The sequence below is a fragment of the Oreochromis aureus genome, linkage group 5 (genome assembly GCF_013358895.1).
Source record: "Oreochromis aureus strain Israel breed Guangdong linkage group 5, ZZ_aureus, whole genome shotgun sequence".
NCBI classification, from domain to species: Eukaryota; Metazoa; Chordata; class Actinopteri; order Cichliformes; family Cichlidae; genus Oreochromis; species Oreochromis aureus.
In genome coordinates, this window is record NC_052946.1 from 35677699 (window position 1) to 35693812 (window position 16114).

A 16114-nucleotide genomic window follows, 5' to 3' on the forward strand; every position below is an offset into this window, starting at 1 on the left:
CTCCTGAACCTCTTTTTCACAATGTGAGCCTGATGAATCCTGACATTGCCATCTTGGAATATGCACATGTCATCAGGGAAGAAAATATTGATTGATGGAAGAGGAGTCAGCTGACCTCAGTTTTTGACACGTGATGTTGCTAAACCTGGACCTCCAATCGAGTGAAAGGCTCATACCTTTTATATGTATTTATAAAGCACATTTAGATGATTTTTCCGAATCATTCACTGCATAAATATTCTAAAACTTAAAGAAGTTGCTGAAGTGAACACCTTCAGCTTGCATCTTATAAAAAAAGACTGCTCTCATCATGCCTCGTGCCCCCAAGGGTCTCACTTGTGAAATAACTTGATGAGACACGAAGCATTAACCTTACTCCCAAGGAGGAAAGGAAAAATTAAGAAAATGGAGATTAAAAATGGTATAATATTCCATTCAATAGTTCTGAGGGAAGGGGATAAAGTGTTGTCATGTATCATAAAAAATAGATTTTTCTGTGGGTAAAAACTGGCCAAATGCCTGGGCTGTTGTGCGGCGTAAACAAAAGAAGAAGAAGAAAACACAAGACTTTGCATCTTCTCCATGCTGTTCACCTAGTGATCAGCAAAAGTGTATCTCTAGAAACTTGCTGTCAGGCAAAATGGATTGTACTTAATTTCCAATAAGGTGCTTAAGAGCGATCCCTAATCATGCCTTTAATTAGAATCCCCTGGTCATTAGGGGAGATAATTCAGTGAAAAATACCTCTGCTCTCTGTGGGAGCAGCATGGCGGCAGACGGAGGAACGGTCTGCGCTGCACACTGGCCGATTTCTTTCCCTCGGAGGAGAATATGTCATAGAAGTGTAACAGCAGAGGTTAAAAATAAGGTTTCATGTTGTCAGGAGAGAGACAACTACATATAAAATTCTTTTGTTCGCTTTTTTGCACTTTGAAGCGTCAAAGCAGTGACAAAGCCCAACGTAGGACAGCAAAACAATAACCTTGTGACTTTGCGTCACTTTGCGTCTGCCCAAAACCTATAGCAATGTCTGTTTTGACCCCAAAACTTGTGCTCTAAATCAGCTCATATTTCCCGTCACAGCATAATTTATTTTTGTCCTCTCACTAGCGTGATGGATTCAGGCGATGCATTTTTGTGCACCGAAAAAGAGAAACAGTGTTTGGCAAAAAATGCATCTCAATCAAATCTGATCTAACAAACACACACAAAAAAACAAATCATGTATTTTTTACATGTTTTTTTGTTTAGGGAAACACAGAGTTTCTCCTACCACCACTCCCACTGTGGCAGCCTATAGGTTTTGTTCTTGGTCTGGCCAGCATCTCCTCCGCTCCCTTTTTCACCGTCTGTGTGTTTCACCGATTGTGTGTGTGTGTGATATTCCATCCAACACACATTAAGTGGCGCTAAGCATGAGGGAAAGAGACAGGTGAATGAAAGATAACATTATTGGAAATGACAACTCATTAAAACCAAAGAGGGAGAGGTGTCGGTCAAAATATTTGCATTTTTACCACCCGAGATGAAAGCTGATCACATTATATCTGCACATATCTGACCTGTTGTGACTGTGATATGACTGTTCACTCCATTTTCTTACTTTATTTTTTTAACATTTAAAATAAAACACTTTAATTTCAAAAGCAGAGGATGCACAACAATTTTCATCTGTACAGAACAATAAAATGAAACGAGGAAAATAAAAAGATAATCTGCACAGGTTAACCGTGTCTGCAAGCAGCATCTAGACTGCCCACACAGCAAACAGCCACACTGTAATGTAAAATTCTTCGTTGCATGTGCACTTTTCTTTTGCTGTTCAGCCTAACACAATAAACAAATCAACTGCTCTTTCTATGATGATTTTGCCATTATGAATTTCTGTCTGCAGCTTTGTGTGTCCAGCCGAGGATACGATCGGGTGGAAAGAGCAGGAGAACAACTAAAATGCACCTGTTGGAAAGAAATTAAAGGCTGAAGGCAAGCAGGTTATTTGGGGTGTTTACCCTCATGTTGGTATCTGTGGCTAATTTAAGCACAGAACCCATGAGGGGCATGTCAGACACGTTTGTTCCAAGTTTCCTTCTTTGTTTGTTATTGGTGCAAAAAGATGAGAAATGTGGAAGTATTCGGTTTTCCCTCTTTGATCAACAGGATTTCATCAACCCTAGTGCTGCTCTATAAAAGCAATTTTAATTTTATAGTGTACGACATATCCAGTGACAAGTACTGCCAAGCATATCAGGAAGAAACCCGTTTAAATAGATTTGATTTTATGCACTTTTCTTATTTATTTGTTTGCTTCTTTTAGGTTCACACTACCCAATTTCACGCTGTACCTTGGTTTGGGAACAAAAGTCACATGAAACCAGAAATACTCCATTCACTGGAACACATTTTAGTAACCTGTTGTGCTAGCAGCTCAGAAACTGTGGCACCATGGGAATCAAAACAAATCCCGCTTGCAGTGGGAAGTCCTGTGCACAGCAGCGCTCGAGCATCTTCCTGCAGCCCGTGAAAAACATTTTTTAGGGTCGTGCATTCACTTCTGCCAGAGTGTTTGGTACAATCCAGTAATATTGGGTAATCTCTTATTTTTGTGTTGTGTATTTTTCCATTTCTTCTGTGGGGCTTTTTTTTCTGTTACATTGTATGTGTTTGTCTTGTTTGTGTGTATCTGAGATTCAATCTGTGTTTTGTGTGTGTGCTTATGTGGATGTATGGTGGCGTTTGGTTAATAATCTCCTGACCATTTCATTACAGTAATCAGGGCTGGGATCAGCGGCGGTGGCAGGATGACTTAGAGCTCAGGGCCTCGCCTCATTAACTCTCTGTGACCAACGAGCGACACTCGCACGACAAATTGGAATTGCCTCAGCACCGCGATTCTTCTCTCTTCAGGCTGCTCTGCAGCAAGTCCACTGAAGGTAAATATTATATCCCCTCCATTATATCCCCTGTCAGTAAAATCTATCTGACAATTGTTACTGACACAATGTGTCAGTCCAGACTGACTGGACTTCACTAAGTTGCACTTGCACGAAATACTTTTCTGAAGTTTGACCCATGTTTAATGGAAATTTGAAGAGGTGTGGTTGAGAAGGATGTTAAATATCTGTGCTATCTGCTCGTGTGTTGTTTGTGTATATTCCCTCATGATTTCAAAGTCACACATTTAAAAATATCCAGACAGACTGCCCAAGGCTTAAATAATGACCTGCTGTCATTTCCATGCCCTCTGAGTACCCCTCTTAATCAGCTCCCTCCATGTGCAGTCATAGAATTTAATTAGCTGCTCACCAATGTTATTATTAAAATTAATCACAGACATCCTACCAGACTCTGATCACATCCTGGTGTTCATTGTATTTTGCTTTGGTGAAACCAGTAGCTTAAAAGTCACTTAGGAAGCAAAATTTAAATAGTCATGGGAGCACACCGACCACGATGCCAAGGAGCACTCAAATCATTAACGTCTTCAAAAAGCTGTTTGTACGCCAGCTAAAAATACATTACACGCACAGGTGCACAGCTTGCAGAAAGACACAGTAGGACTTTTTCTGCAGTCAAAGAAATAAAATATGTGAATTTACCGTGATTGAGCTGAATTAATTCAGTCACTCAAGCACATTTAGTGCAAGCGAGTCAGTGGAAACTGAGGGATACTGAAGACAACATGACAATAAAACATTCAACTTTTAAAGTTGGTGGTAGCTGAAGATTGCCTTTAAGCCTCCAAATATTATTTTATCATGCTGTAAAGATGTTTTTTATTGTTTGGATGCTGGCAGTTTTAACATGTGAAGGATCCCTGGTGGATTCCAGGAGGAAACACAAACTAACCCTCAGGGGGGTCACAAGCTTATGTATTCCTGGTGCCGGTCCCAAACCTGTATAAATGGGGGGATATGCTAGAAAGGACATCCAGTGTAAAACCTGTGCCAAATAAAACATGCTGATTCATCCACTGTGGCGACCCCTTGGGACTTAAGGAAGCCATTGAAAGTAACTGTAGTCTACAGGGACTGGTTTTCTTTTGGCGCCAGCCAAGTAGCCAATCCAGGTACCTCAGTTTTTCTGCAGTTTTTAGTATCACATTCTTAATTCACCAGGCTCCAAGCTGCAGCGTGGTTCACTTACAGTTGATTGATGTATGTAAACCTGCCACTGTGGTTACAGAACCTTAGAAGCGCATACACACATTTGTCATGAGTGTGCGCAGGTAGTTAAAGACATGGCACTGCACTTCTGTTTTTACAGGAAGTTAAAGTACATTAGGAACTAAAACGATTGTGGAACATGGGCATGAACTGAAGGGCACCCTTTACTGAGGCCTTGTGGGTCAGCCAACACCCATCTTTGTTAGTGGTAGCATCACCATCAAGCTGATCTAATCTGTCAGTCCTTTTAATACTCACTAGAAAAAAAAACATAGTTGTTGCAACAATACAAAAATAATACCTACGGACTCACAAGGTGCATGCTGAACAATACCGACCCTGCTGTCACGGCTTGTACATGTGAGGTATATCACTAAAGAGCAGAAAAAACTTTCTCCTTTGGCCGTTTTAATGAAATGATAACAAGTGTCTACAAAAACTGCAAATTTAATACAAGCCACCATCAAAGCTGCATTTCTAAAATAGGCAGAGCCTGCAGAGCAGGGGGCCTCTTAACCACAACAGTTCAATGTTAAGATTCTGGCTCTCGTTCCTCTGTTGAAGCTAAATAACCTCCATATTTCCCCGTGTGGCTGACACTAATGGGAACCATGCCGTGTCTCACAACTCACCGCCCTGCATGCGTGCGCTCACTGATGCTCAACCTACTGATTGGGTTGGTGACTGAGGTCATCTTTTCTGTGCTGACCACAAGTTGTGGAGCAAAACTTCAATAACCCGCTGGGCTAATGCAATTAGTATCCAACAACCATATCACTTACACAAGCAATGAGTGCGGCCCGGGGGGAATGAACCACTGTTTGGCTCTCTGCGTAAACAATGAGGTCTTCACAAAGGGGGGGGGCAGGAGTAGTACACTGACACAGCCTCAGTGTTATCAAGTGTTGCATGTGGTTAGGGTGAGACAGAGAAAGAGAGGTGAAATGTGTACTATCAACATGTTATCTCACAGGGCTTTCATCAGTTTTACCCTCGCTATCTGATGAACACTCCACAGTTATGAGGCGTTCACACTGCCAGAGATATGCCACCAGTAAAAGTATTTTTCCTGCCACCCAAGCATAACAGATAAGGAGCTTAGAAATCTTATGGTTTTCCAGTGTCAGGAAGAATGCTCACTCCTTATTATACAGTGTTGTACACTCACTTGTAAACAGTACCAAAAAAAAGCAAAGAAAAAGATGCTAGGCTCGTTCAGTTAAAACATAAATAAATCCATGGCTGTCTCTGATGTCCACAGTCAGCTGGTGCTTTTGTGCAATAACTTCAGTGATATTTAAAGAAGCAAAATTTGACTACTTTCCACGTTAGAGGCCCTCAAGGTATACAGGCACGTGATGAAACTTTGCCCTTTTCAAGTTGCCTTGTTTTTTTTTCCCAGACTAAAAGTGACTTCTTCAACTGACTGAAGGAGAAGAACAATAACAACTTTCTGGGATTTCCTTGCCTGGATTTTTGAGCATGCATCAAGAGCTGATTTTTTCCATCGTTTCTGCTAAATTCTTAAGCACAGAAGTTACTGTAGCCACATGAAATTTTCAGGACTGGAAAACACCTTCAGGCTCTGTTAAAAACTGCAACCAAAATCCTCCAGATCAATGAATTTACCCTCAGCAGTTCACAATCTAATGCCAAAATCTAATATTTGTGCAGAACAATGTTTTTATATAACACTGAGCATCAACATCATGGGATCATAGTTTTAACAGAAACACTCAACCAACTTTATGTCTATGATGTAAAGTAACAGGAACACTTACTCGTTCCCTGGATGTTTTATATGTTGTCTCATAACTAACTGGAGAAAACTGCAAAAAGCTGCATTTTAAGTCCATGTTTAAAGGTCATGTCAGCATGTGGGCTCACTGCACATGAGAATATTGTCTTTCCGTTTCACAACACTGAAGTGAATATGATCAGCCTAATCTGCTGTACATATCTGGGGGTTTCATAATGGAAACTCTGACCCAAAAAAACTGACTGTTGAGCTTCTCTAACTCAGCAGTCAGGGTATATATCACCTATTATCTCTTTGGTTTGACTTTCAACCCGATCGAAATTGGGCACCTGATGTAATTAATGAGGTGATTAATTGCTGGATTGATCCACTGATCAATCAAAAAGCTCTTCTGTAGACCTGGATTCCTTAGCCTTGTGTAATTACTGGGAATATTAAAGGTTTAATTGGATCCCAGGGTCAATTCTGTCGAAAATTTGTTTCTAATTTGTAGCATGTGAGAAAGTCTTTGGTCCAAGCTATAGAAATAAAGGAATGCTATTAATTGTTTTTTGTTCAATGGGACTTCAAAACATGATTTGGAAATTAAAGTCAATCGTGTGAACCTAAAAATAGGTTAATCAAGCTTTCGCAAGCCCGTCATGCTGACAGGAAGGCCTGCTCCCTAAATGCTGATTTTTAATCATCAGTCATAAAGACCCCAAGTTGATTCTCATTTTGTTAAATGAGTGAAAGTCATTTTTGCTTTTGATTTAATTTTTTTGTATTACATCACAGTACACAAAATATAGTGAGACAGAAAAAAGACACTTTATATTTTAACAAGCAAACCTTTTACTCTCAAAACTACATAAATACAACATTTACTGAGAAAGAGAGGGCAGCACTACGCTGAATGCCACCTTTCTGTTTGCTGCTCCAAAACACTCAGTTTCAAAGCTTAATGCAGAGCTGGAAGCAAAGGTTATTTCTCTCTTAAGATGTTTGTGGTTGTTCAGAAAGGGCGGTTTTCATTCTTTAGATAATGGTGAAATATGGCATTGACATCATAGAAAATAAATGAGAGCACTAAAATTTAAGTTCAGTTTGATGTAGGAATTTGGTGTGGCGCACCACCTCTGCAGATGTGCTGGACAGCAACTGTGAGGAGGAGTTAATTTCTTTAATAAAACGATTAGTTCTATATGTTTCATAGCAATGATGCAATTTATGTGATTTTGCTTTTGTACAACTCCAAAATTGATTTTTAAATCAAACAATAAAGACCTGACTGCAGTGCAGACTTTTAATGGCCTTAATAAAAGTGTTGCATTAACTGTTAGGCCCGTTTTCAGAGATTTAAAAGTAATTGGACGATAACTTATACAAACAGATATTGATAGACCTAAGTGCTGTTAAGAGTAAGTTCTGTTGGTAAAATCAACATAATGCTGTATACTTGGGTCAAACAAGTTTTGATTCAACATAGAAAATGGAAAATGTAAGTAAACCTCAGAGATTTTTGCAGGAGGGTATATGGAAGATGTTGAAGCCTTGGCCGATGCATTTTGGGCAGCTGCCTTGTTTTTTGAAAACCATATTTCACAAGCACAGCTTTGATCTGACTGAGGTATAGCATACCATCTGCTACTCATATGGTTAGCAATTCATCAATTACAAGGTAGGCTCACCCAAAAGCAAACCCTGTGTTATCATATGTTTTTCTCTGCATAAGAGCAGAATGAACAGCGTGAACATCATGCCATATTATATGGGGCTTGAAACTTGAGACCATAAATCCATCAGTAAAGGTTTCGAGGAGCAGGGTTGCTTTCCTATAGACTTCTATAGACTCAGACTTGTTTTGCAAGCAGAGGAGTTGGTCCTCACAGGCCTTAAGAAACAATACAGGTGTTCTGCAGTGGCCTCAGTTTTTAGACCTGTAGGCCACATCAATACATAGATGCCTGTCAGAAAAAAAAGTCAGTGTGAAGGAAATGTTATAAAGTATAATGTGCATTAGTAAAGACATCATGAAAACCACAGTTTGGAGAGAGAAAGAGAGAGAGAGCAAGGAAAGCTGGGGGTAGGGGGGTGAGGTAGTGGCAGTGGGAGCTCGACGCTGGAGAAGGTGACCCTGAGATACAGGCAGGGCTGTTCATTTAGGCAGGCAGTGAACAGAGCAGTGACAGCCAGCACCAGAGTAGTGCTGGACCCCTGGAGAGAGGCGCTGCAGCAGATGGAATAAAAGAATTTAGATTAAACAATCCCACACCGCACAGTGTCACCACGTTGTTGCTCTCTTATTACATGTTAGGCTCTAGTACCAAAGGAAGCGAACCTTTGTGAGACAATGCACAAAAATTGTGTACTTTATTATTATTTTTAATAATAGGGAATAGCTAAAATGCAATAAGCTTTCTTTAAATAAAAAAAATACTGATATAGTCTTTAAATAACTTTGGGTATATAATCTGAAAGCCTCATGGGATGAAGTAATTCTCACAGTAATGATGAAAACTGTCGGAAACTCAACTACAAAATGTGATGTTTATCTTTAGAAAGACAGTTGGCAGGAAATTCTTACAAGCAGTACACAGACCCAGAGACATGACACTTCAAGAAAGAAAGAAGTGTTTTTAAGATAATTCAGCTGATTTCTAATTAGTGGGGTTTTTTTGTCATGTATGACTAGTAATTGCAAATATACCATTTTTAATGTCCTGGGGATCACTAAAATTAAAGCTAATTTAGATAATTATTTAAAATAATTGCCTAATAGGTGTTTGGAAGCCTTTCAGCATCACTGCCAAATAGCAATCCTTGCTTGTAGAAGGACTTTGGTACTACCTCAGGAATCACACCCTACAGGCCAACCATTCAGCCTCCCATGGAGCCAATCACCAGCTAAATCAGGAAATCTATGAGCCAATCACGTTGTTGCACTGACAAATATTCACAGCTGACAACAGCTCCTTCTGTGCTGTGACAGGAATACCCACTTGTAAAGATACAGGTACTTATTTTTCTTGACTGTGTACATGAAGCACAATAGCAGACAGCTATTGTGCTTCATGCACATGTGCATGGATGGTTTCCACGTGTGTAGTAAAGTCATTAAAGCCGGCAAAGTTTTTAAATGTTTTTTTAATCCGATGCGTTCTGTTTCTCCGTTGTTTTCTTTCCCTCATTCATTTATACAGAGGCTTCAAAATAAAAACCCAAATAACTCCCCAGAGGCACTACCAAGATGGCTTCTCAGTGGTAAGTCTTGCTACAAGAAGGACTTTGCAAGGACCACATGTGGAATCCAATCTCGTCTTTAAAAACACAAAATCAGGCAGTGTAAGAAAAAAGAGTGAGACCAGAGTGTGGATAGGGTTGGCCAAACTCTTCATTACTGGGACCTGGACTTGTAATTTTTCCACTTCGGTCTCATTCTCCATTTCAAGGACACGTTGGCTGCTGAGAGTGTGATGACTTTGTGGTTATAGCAGTGATGCTCCCTCCATTGTGTTTGGCCGGCCAGCTGCCTGATATATTATATCTTCTGATTACCACCCACCACACACACTGATAAGATCCCAGCTGGAACAGGACAGGGCCCAAAGTGCCAGCACTCAGTCTGCATGCAATTTGTAAACCAGAATCAGGATGCTTGTGCATATGTGCATGTTTGTCTGGCTCCTCAAACATCAGTGCACATGAATCAGGACACACACACATCTGACCAGTGTGAAATAAGACAAATGTGGAAAGAAATGCAAAGTGTAAGTGAATGTGTGTGTGTTTGGGGTGGGGATAGTCAGTAGTGCAGAAACATATTATCATATTAGCAAAATTTTAATTTAATTTCAGGCTTTTAGTCTTTAGTCTTCACCACAACATCCATAATATTTTATATACGATTAGTAAAATTTTGATTTAGTTGATGGTTTGTTTTTGAAATTTCAGCCTGTGAAGACTGAAAAGCTCAGTGAATATATCACCACAGAGACTCTCAGGCTCTTATTATTGAGATGCACTTGTACTTTAAACAATGGTGACTAAATCTGAGCTGTTAATGCACTATAAAAATGGTTACTTACACTATAAAAATTGAATTTGTTAAAAGAATTTGTTGTTTAAACTTTATAGGACTGTTCCTCAAAGATAGCAAACAATAGTTGGAATAATGTTAAATCAATATAATTTCTCTCAAACTACATGTCACTGGATAGACTTCGAATTCTGACATTGCTTCATTTTTTTCAACTTTTGGTTCATTATCAAACAACGTCAGATCGATGAGATTTGCTCAGACTGAAAAATGTCATTGAATCATTGTTGATTTCCTTTTACACCCCTGGTTATTATTGAAATGATGTTGACAACATCCTGTTGATCATCAGTGGTGATCAACAGGATGTCCTCAACATTGTTTCAGTAATTTAATGTAATTTATTTTTGTCATTTTAATTTCATTGACTCACTTGGTTAACTGATCATCAGAAAGCATGACCAACTCTTTAAACATGATAGTTTTGACCGTTTGCTGGTCTGGACCATTCAGGTGTGTGTTAGCACACTACCACAATCTTCCCAGCAAATTCACCCCAAGGACAGATTGCGTAATGCTCAGAGAAACTGCAAACACTCAAGAGTTATGTCTTAGACTCTACAGAGCTCGGAAGCATTACAAATGTTAAATTAGAAAACACTGAAAAAGCCTCTTCTCTCTAAACGACATGGTTTACTTTTCAAAGCTGCATCTGAACAAACTGCAAGACTTCTAGAATGATGTCCTCTGGAAGAGACAAAAGTGGAGATGTTTCACCATAGTGCACATTTGATGTGACTACCTTGTAGCCTTGCAGTCAATGAGTATTTAAGAGTCAGCTGTGAGGCTAACTGTCCAGCAGCTAAAGCTGGATTTTACTTGGGCCATGCAAAAAGACACTGATCCCAAGCAGAGCAGCAAATCCACACCTGAAAAAGAAAAGAATCAAGATGTTGCAATGGCTCAGTAAAACTCCAGACCTCAGCCTGAGGTGTCATCCACGTACCTGTACCAGTGGATGGGTGCTGTCCCTTTAAAAGAGCCCTGTCTTTCCACTTCCTGCATGTAAAGGTTGTCTACAATGGATGACAGTGGTGAGCCCAGAGAACATCCATGTTTTTATTTGTAGAAACTTTGTTATATTTAACTTATGTGGTGGTAAGGCAGAGATCAGAGTAGATATGGGGTGAAGCTGGTTCATTTTTCTAAGTCTGTCTTGTTGTAGCTACTTTCTGACAGTCTTTGCTGCTTCAGTTGTAGGTATGCAAGAGAAGAGAGCGACCGCATCAGAGGACACTATGGTTTCATCTGGATCAAGTGCAGGTTTCTGGACCTTGTTGGTGAAGGCAGTAGAGTTTGTGATGTGATGGTGTGTGTGAAGAGGAATTTTTGTGTGATAATCTGCTGTGTTTAGAACAACAGTGCACCTCCCCTTGTCAGCTGGTAACATGGTGATGTGTTGGTCTTTGCTCGGGGATGTGTTCTTTCCAGGCTCTTTAGATAACCAGTTAGTCTTGAATACAAAAAGTTTGCTTTCGCTGGTTTGTTAAAACTACCCAGGCGGCTGAGATCATTTTACTTTATTATCGCCACTGTTGTGCTTTCTCCTCATGACAGAGCCATTTCTCACCAAGACACCGTCTTTTAACTAATTCATTTTCCTGAAACAGAATTTATCTTCTAATACTCCACACATAGATGTGCTATCAGACTTTCTGTAAAAAGGAAAATGAGGAAAAAGCACTTTTATTGCCAGTGATGGCCTCATTTTTTTATTATGTTTTTTTATTAATAGCAGGTTCATGATAGACAGCTCTGTACCTCTGAATGTAAACTCTTTATAATGTGGCACTGAGGGCTGCATCATTTTATTTATTTATTTATTTGCCACTTGTCTGATTCAATACTATGTGGCTATTTCTGTATCTGGTTGTTGCAACCCCTCTGGAGAAAAGTATAATGGGAAAGTTACCTCTGAGATTTTAAACTAATGACTTAAAAATAGTGATAAACAGATGCTTTCTCTCCCTTCAGTATGAAGCTGACATGATGCTATCTGTCGCTATAAGATATTTTCCCCTTTTTGCAGGGTACATCTAGAAGATCTGTGCGTACGTAAGAGCTGACCTGTGAGTAATGCACAGTTGGGAACGCACTCATACATACATATATGTATATTTGTGCACATTAATGAAGGTACAGATGGACCTCAAGTGCCAGTAGGCATCTTTTTTAATCTGTCCTTCATCTCTCACCATCTTTTTCTGATTCTACAGAAGCCCCAGAGGGGCCCTCCTATATAATTATTGACTCTCAACATGTTTCTCCTGAGGCCTCCTGTGCCCTGGACCCACTTCTTTAACCTCACTTGAGGTGGTAAATATTTACAAACCCCCTCTTTCTAAGCACCTAACCCCTGAATATGTTCACACAAACTATCTTATTAATGAATATTATGAAAAGTTGTCAGGCTTTTCCTCTTGTTGCACAATATTTGTACTGCAAGGTATTTGAACTACTTAAAAATTGCACCTTTTTTTCAGTCTGCCCCCTTTATATAACACATGCAGTACAGTATTTAAATGCATGGTAGACACAGGAAGGCATACAAATAAACACCTTACTCTGCATTTTGTTTGTTTGGGTTTTTTACCTGCTATTGGGTTCCATTGATTCTGTCAAGCTAACATCAGTCCATTGTGTCTTTGCTTTTAGTTGGTATTCACGTGTCTTCTCCTGAGAGCAGTATTTGGGGAGAGAGAGAGAAAGAACAGATCAAATGTGATTTATCCAGGGTTGGACAGCCAGCCTGTAAACTATGTATGCTGAAGAGGATCAGGAGGTTACAGGGGGAAGGTCACAACTGTATTAATACTGGCATGGCACTCCTAGACAAAATTGGTCTGTGAAGAAAGGTGACCGTTTGTGGGAGATGCTACTTTCACAGCTTTTTCCCTGCACATTGTATTTCTATATCTCTTTTTCACACAGTGTAAAAATAAGACATTTCGTCTAAGTGGTGTCAACTTTAACGTCTGACAGCAGAGGTTTCTATCTGGACTCCATTATACACTTGGTCACTCAAAGATTCTGTTAATGTGGTTTCTGTGAGTTATGGATTGTTGTAAAGCAATCTGGCACCAGGTTGTTGCAGTCAGAGTCTTATAATCTGATTTGGGACCTTGAACTGTCATGTTGGCAGTGGAAAAAAGTCTGTGTTGAAGCCAGCATGAACATGCTCACTAATAGGTCAAATTACACCATAACAGAGAAATCGAACGCAGTATGAACATTTTGTACTCATGTGGTATCATGACTGTATTTGGAGGTTAATGCAGTTACTTTGGATGTGACATATCCATCTTCTATCAATATACCATCAGATTTAATCCTAGTGTAATAACCCGTTTATTCGTTCATCAGCGTTCAGTAGATGATCATTTTCCTGGGGGTTAACTAAAATGATGATTGGGTTTTGTATCGGCAGGAAATATATCAAAGTTACTAACAGACAGGCAGCCAACCAGACAGTTTTCTTTAAGAGCTGCCAACATTTTCTTGCCAACTACAAACTGAAAACCCCCGGCAATGTAGACTAACTTGTCTCTGTGTCTCTGTTCAGAGAAAATTGAGTGCTTTATTTGTTTCTAGTCTCTCTAATTGTTGTTTTTTCAAGGCCTTTCTCACAACTCATTAACTCTTAAACATTTAACATCTATATAGAGCAGAAAAAGCATGTGATTCCCTGTGATTTCTTAGTTTTATGCATATTTGTCACGCTGAAATGTTTCAGATCATCAAAAAAGTTAAAATCTGAATTGATTGTGATTAACCACACATATTGAAAAGCTGAGTTCAATTGTATTTTCCACACTCAATAATGATTATTGCCACAACTGCTGAATCAAGAAATTACTTAAATAAAACCTGTCTGACAAAAAGATCTTAAAAAGAAACAATTTACGCCGTGATCTAAAGAAAGAGCTGAGAAAACAAAGGCATCTGTCAGTCTATTAACAGAAGGGTTAAAAATCAATTTCTAAGGCTTTGAGAGTCCAGCGGACTTAGGCAAAAGCCATTATCCACAGTGGTGAACCTTCCCAGGAGTGGTCAGCCTACCAGCGCATCAATGACTCATAATGTCACAAAAGAACACAGATCAACATCTAAAGAACTGCAGGGCTCGCTTGCCTCAGTTAAGTCCTCAGTGTTCATGATTCAACAATAAGAACGAGACTGGGCTGAAATGGCATCCATGGGAGGGTTCCAAGGAGAAAACCACAGCGGAGAAGAAGAAGCAGAACACAAAGGCTCATCTCCCATTTGCCAAATAAACATCTTGATGATCCCCAAGACTTTTGGGAAAATATTCTGTGGACTTTTTGGAAGGTTTCTGTCCCAATACATCTGGCATAAAACTAACACAGCATTTAATAGGAGCATCATACCAACTGTCAAACATGGTGGTGGTAGTGTGATGGTCTGGGGTTGTTTTTGGATGAGTTGGTGGGACCACGAATTCTTCTCTCTACCAGAAAATCCTGAAGAAGAATTGTACCAGGCTCCTCTCAGTAACCACATGGAGCAAGGTAGTTAGTAGTGATCCAGTTAGTGCAGGCAGTTTTTCATTAATCACTTGCACAGAAAAATGCTCACTTCAACAACTGCCCAGCCTCAGAGACTTTGTACTTCATCCTGTTCATCTCCATCCTCTCCTCCATCCCTGCACTTATATGGGTAGGGAGAATAATTAGCACATGCATGCAAGGTGTACCACTCTCCCCACCACCATCGCTCCCTTAGCCAACTGGCCCCACCTCTTCAACCTGCAGCTGAGCCACAAATCACACTGTCACCATAAGAATGTGCAGCCATCAGTTCTTGCCCTGAAGCTCAAGGTAACCCGGGTTATGCAGGACAGTGATCAAAAACACCCCAGCTAGTACACCTCTGAATGGCTCAAATACTACCACTACTACTACTAATAATAATAATAAGAAGAAGAAGAAGAAGAAGAATACTAATAATAATAATAGTTTTTAAAAGGTTTTAGAATAACCTAAAGAAATCCGTACTCAAATTTGATTAAGACGCTTTGGCATGACCTTAAACAGCTCCAAAACCATCCAGTGTGGCTGAATTATAATAATTCTATAAGAAAGAGTGAGCCAGAATTCCTCCACAGTGCTGTGAAAGGCTCATTGACAGTTATTGCAAATGTTTGATTGCAGATATTTCTGCCAAAGGTGGCACAATGAGTTAATAGGTTTAGGAAGGAATGCAAAAAACACAACTAAGCAATCACTTTTTCACAGCACTTTATGCTTTGACATCTGCCATCTAGACTGGTTTCTGGCTCTCTTTTACCTCCCTCCCTGCCTCCCACTGTGTCCTAGAGGTCCTGCAGCAGTGAAGGTCAGCCTGTCTGTCCTCACTTATGACCCTGGCTGATTGTACTACCTTTGGGGCAGATGCCCAATAGAACTGCAGATGTGTGTGTGTGTGTGTGTGTGTGTGTGTGTGTGTGTGTGTGTGTGTGTGTGTGTGTGTGTGTGGGCATGTACCCATATGTAACACAGACATACAAGGTGAAACTTTTCAGTTTCAATATCAGCTTTGTAGCATTCAAATTGATTGTTTTCTTAAAAAAAAATTGAACAATATATCTTTTTTAATAAAGCTAAGAATTTTACAGCTGGAAAACTTGTCAGTGTTCTGTGGTGGGAAAACAATTTCATGTAAGCACTGTTTCTAAATTGTATCCAACACAGAGATCCAATATAAGAGATTTGTGTTTAAAAGGGAGACAGCTAAAACAAATTCATAATGAGACGGGGAAGTAACACTAAATATTCAGAGCATTATCATTCCCAACACGTAACATACCGACGACGTGTCACGTCTCTAGGTGTCATGTGGTTCCGCGTCCTTATGAAACTCAATTGAATTCAATAGAAAGCCGCTCACGGCGGTAAGACACGCTTAGAGCAGTGGCTCCAACCATCTATTCTAGCCCTAACCTTAACCTAAACCATAACCTTAACTCTATCACATTGTGTTTTCCAAAGTGATTCAGGATCACGTAAAACACATGTATAGATTCATTCCAACCCGCTCTCACGCCTCCCAGTGCGTAACATACTGACGATTTGTCACAGTTGGGTTGAGATAGAT

At 39.8% G+C, this 16114-nt stretch overlaps 1 long non-coding RNA gene across 1 annotated transcript; it reads left to right on the top strand.

The window, feature by feature from the left end:
* The first annotated feature begins 2774 nt into the window (after window positions 1–2774).
* LOC120440281 lies at window positions 2775–12513 on the top strand. Its single transcript, XR_005613137.1, has 5 exons — window positions 2775–2930; window positions 9105–9165; window positions 11195–11309; window positions 12030–12069; window positions 12217–12513. It is a non-coding gene; the product is annotated as an uncharacterized LOC120440281 (long non-coding RNA).
* Window positions 12514–16114: the final 3601 nt, after the last annotated feature.